Raw genomic sequence first — 4300 nt, 5'->3', positions numbered from 1 at the left:
ATCAATCAATCAATCAATCAATCAATCTTATTCTTGATGTTTGATGTAAATAAAATGTATTTTATTATTTTTTTTCTGTGTTAATGGGGTGAAATCATATAGAAATATATTATATGAAGTTGCTATTTAAACTTAGCATTGTGCTTAACAAACAGCACGATAATTTTTGAGATACATTCTGCTATATAATTTTGTATTACTCGTTTCACGGTTCTTGGAGCAAATATATAAATGACGCAGCAAAATCCAGGTGACACATTTCACCGCCACGCGCTATTTACCATCATACCGCCCAGCTCTAATATAGTTCATTAGCCTAACTTGCAGCATTAATATACTGTAGAATTCAATTGGTGTGTGGTCACAGGTGTGTGACTTCCTCAGATTCCAGAGCCTGAACTGTAGATTTTATATAAAAATCCTTTTTCGCATGCATGTATCCCCTGATGAACTCCCATCTGAAAGGTCTTGTTTACCTAAATACAAGCTTTTAACCTGTCCTCCCTGTGCCCTTCTCTTTATAACTGTTAAAGAGAACTACACAGATCTTTACAGAATACTTGCAAATAGAAACGCACACTTAAAGGTTGATGGGAAACAGCAGCTCACTCATGCGTGAGGCAAGTAAGCAAATGGCTTTTCCGGATGTACTACATGGTTTTTCTATTCTCCATAACAGTTCATCATTTAATATTTCTCTTGGCTGCAGCATCTAACTACTCTGTTGCTGCACGCGTAACCATCTTCAGATGGCTTTATACGGATATTAACCCTGTAAAGCCTGACATGTGAAATAGTAGTCAGAAAAATCTATTTTTTTTTAAATGGAACAGTTTTTAGACAAAATATTAAATACTGCATGTGTTTTTTGTTCAGTGTCTTATTTGATACATCAGACTATTATGGATCATATAGTATGATATAGTGAGAATATGGTGCTCATACTCAAGGAGGAAAAGAAAAACTCCCTTTCAGACCCAAACTGAGCACAAATATGCAATTTAGTGCAGTTGTTGATATTTATATGGTCATAAAGTTTAAATTCTGATAGCTTGTAATGTACATTAATGATATTTTTATAACAGCATAGCTAATTGCTTACATAAAATATCAGTTGTCACCAGGGTTATTATAGTTACCTAAAACTAAAAATGAAACTAAAATTAAAACCATTAAAAAATGTTTAAAATAAAATAAATGTTGACTGAAATAAAGTAAAAATTTCTCATTTTAGATTAACTTAAATAACTAAAAGCCTTTCTTTAAAATTACTAAAACTGACTGGTTGTCACTCTATATCTCCCAATAATATGTCTTTTTAAGATGACATGTAAATGCTTAGTTTATGATCAAAGCTCTGTAATTTTAACTGTAGAGGCAAAGCATGAAATTTTCCTCAAAGGCCTGTTTAGCATGTTTTTTTAAATTGTTTCGATAATCAAGTAACCTTAAGATGCTTCATTTTGAAATACTAATAGCACTATACAAGTTTTGCTTATGTTTACTTCATAAAAAAACTAGCATTTTACTAAAAAGTAACTACCAATCAAACGACAGAAGGTAGGCTATGTTTTAGATTGCGTACAAGAAGATTCTCAGCAATTTTTTGATCATGTTAATAATTTGGAGGCCTTAGAAATTCATCCAATATGACACAGTTGGCTTTATAGGGTTAAAGATGTTGCGGCTCTTCAGTGGCGACGATGCGGGAATCGTGCCACCGCGGATCATCTAAGTTGAATTGTTTGGATCCAGCTGGGAGCGTGTGGCCGATCGGGGCTGCTGGGGTATTGTCCTGCAGGAGAACCGCAGGATCCCGAGTGCACGGTTGTAACCCCGCAGCTCTGTCTCACATGCATTAAACATCAGCTGCCACTCAAACTTTAACTGCAGGTTCACAGTGTAATTGCTTCCTATTTTAGTGAGGTTGATGCCAACTGCATAGCAATGAGACAACAGCTGCACACGGACATACACGCACGCTCAAGCATACACAAGCAGTCACGTGTTCGCCCAGGCACTTTCTCGCACGCTCGCTTTCCCTCATGCATACATGCGCACACGCAGACGCTCACAATTAGAGCGAGCTTTCATTAACATTGATTAATGTAATGCATCTGCTCCTTGCGGTGACAAGATCTCGCTGTCAGGAGCGCAGACGGGAACATAAACCGTGAATACTTGATTCAAACCAAGTCCTACCCATCTTATGTGGGGTCAGGCATTTAGTCAAGCAGGTTGGAAGCAGTTATCAAAGTGATCTGATTTAGGATCAGGCTTAAGGGATTTGAGACTAGTGAACAGCGAGCGATCATCTCACTATTACAGAGAAAGACGAAATTCAATGGAGTAACAGTTCACTTGAAGCCTGTTTAATGCATTAGAAACGGCTGTGGCCATCAGCAGGATGGCTGAATGATAGCAATAATACAGCATATTTAAAATGTCAATAATTAATTATATAAAAAAAAAAATGTAAAAAAAAAAAATCTTAAAATATGAATTAAATGCTAGTTGTAAAAAGTATACATTTTAACTTGCCTTAATACAATTTTACATTTTAAAATAAAAAGTTTGGGGGCAGTATTTTTTTTATTTATTTATTTATTCTTTTTTTTTTATAAAATTTGACGGCTGAAGTAAAACTTGAAGACTGGAGTAATGATGCTGAAAATTCAGCTTTACCATCACAGGAACAAAATAGCATTTTAAAATATATTAAAATAGAAATCAGTTATTAAGTGTAATCATATTCCACAATATTACTGTATTTGTGATCAAAATTTAATGCAGCCTTGCAGACACTTTTTTTTTTCTTTTTCTTTTTTTTTTTAATATACAAATCATTTAAAAAATCGTTCTGATCCCAAACTGTTGAATGGTAGTGTAATAAGAACAACATTAAAGTTGCATATTCTCTTTTTATTGTGTTTGGAACAATAAAACTTAATTTAGAAATATAATAATAATATAATAATAATCGGGCCTTTAAAGATGTAATTATAAACAGGTAAGTATTGTAGACTATTATAACTGAGTTCACTATGAAAAGATACAATAATTTCAATGTGTATTATAAGGCATTATGAGGCTTCAATGATTTTTATAATGCATATGCATGTATAGATTTGAAGTAAAGTGGTGATAAAAAGTTATGTCCTATAGAGATTATAAATCCAATGGTGATGTCGTTGATGAATTGTTTCCATTGAGAAAGGAATTGCTAAGTCCCCACTGCATATAAATTCCCAGCCCTACTCTGACCTTGTGTGTGTGTGTGTGTGTGTGTGTGTGTGTGTGTGTGTGTGTACTGGTATATATGGTTTATGAGGACACAAATGTGTATAATGACATGGGTGCTACAATGTAAACATGGTTTATGAGGACACTTCCTGTGTCCCCATAAAACGAAAGGCTTAAAAAACATAGGCGGTGTTTTATAAAATTCAAAAATTGCCAGCAGTTTTCTGTAAGTGGTAGGTTTAGGTGTAGGGTTGGTGTAGGGCGATAGAAAATACAGTTTGTACAGTATAAAAACCATTACGCCTATGGAGAGTAAACCACAAATGCAAGTGTGTGTGTGTGTGTGAGAGAGAGAGAGAGAGAGAGAGTGAGGAAAAGCACAGAGCGGTGATTAAGCGAGAGTGGAAAACTGTTTATGACTCGATTTTTGAGTGTATTTACTGCAAGTGTGTGTAAGCTAGAGATACAGGGTGGCAGTAAAAAGAGAATGAATTATCAGTATTAATTTGTGATTGAAGTCTCCTTTATCAGTTCAACCCGCACTGCCTCTTTATCGGCTGCTAACCGATCCTGCAGCTTTCCAATGAAGTGAGTGGATTATTACGGGATTTCAGTGTGGCGGTAAACAGGGGCTCGACAATCTGCACAGGGTCCCTCAGAGCACACTTGTAAGACACAACAGCGTCCTGCACAACATATACACACGCACACACACCCTCCTGTATACAAACACACGTTCATGGGTTCCCCCTCCTCCTCCTGCCGTCATACGAACACACACGCGGAGTGCGGCGGGGAATGGTGTAACCAACAGCAACGAGCAGAGCGGGGAGTTGAGAGAGCTTTGTCACACTTTTGGTTCTCATGCCCATGGGATTGTTTGTCGTTCTCGCACTCTCTCTGAGGAAGATGTTATGCATTTTGACAGGATTATAAAATAAATAATGAGGTGGAAGTTTGTTAGAAAAAGCGGAACCATCTCAGAGGCCCTAAAGTATGTGTGAACTGTGTGTGTGTGTGTGTGTGTGTGTGTGTGTGTGTGTGTGTGTGTGTTTGT

This window comes from Sinocyclocheilus anshuiensis, unplaced genomic scaffold (assembly GCF_001515605.1).
Source record: "Sinocyclocheilus anshuiensis isolate Anshui unplaced genomic scaffold, SAMN03320099.WGS_v1.1 scaffold405, whole genome shotgun sequence".
NCBI lineage: Eukaryota > Metazoa > Chordata > Actinopteri > Cypriniformes > Cyprinidae > Sinocyclocheilus > Sinocyclocheilus anshuiensis.
This window is presented reverse-complemented; position numbering follows the sequence as displayed.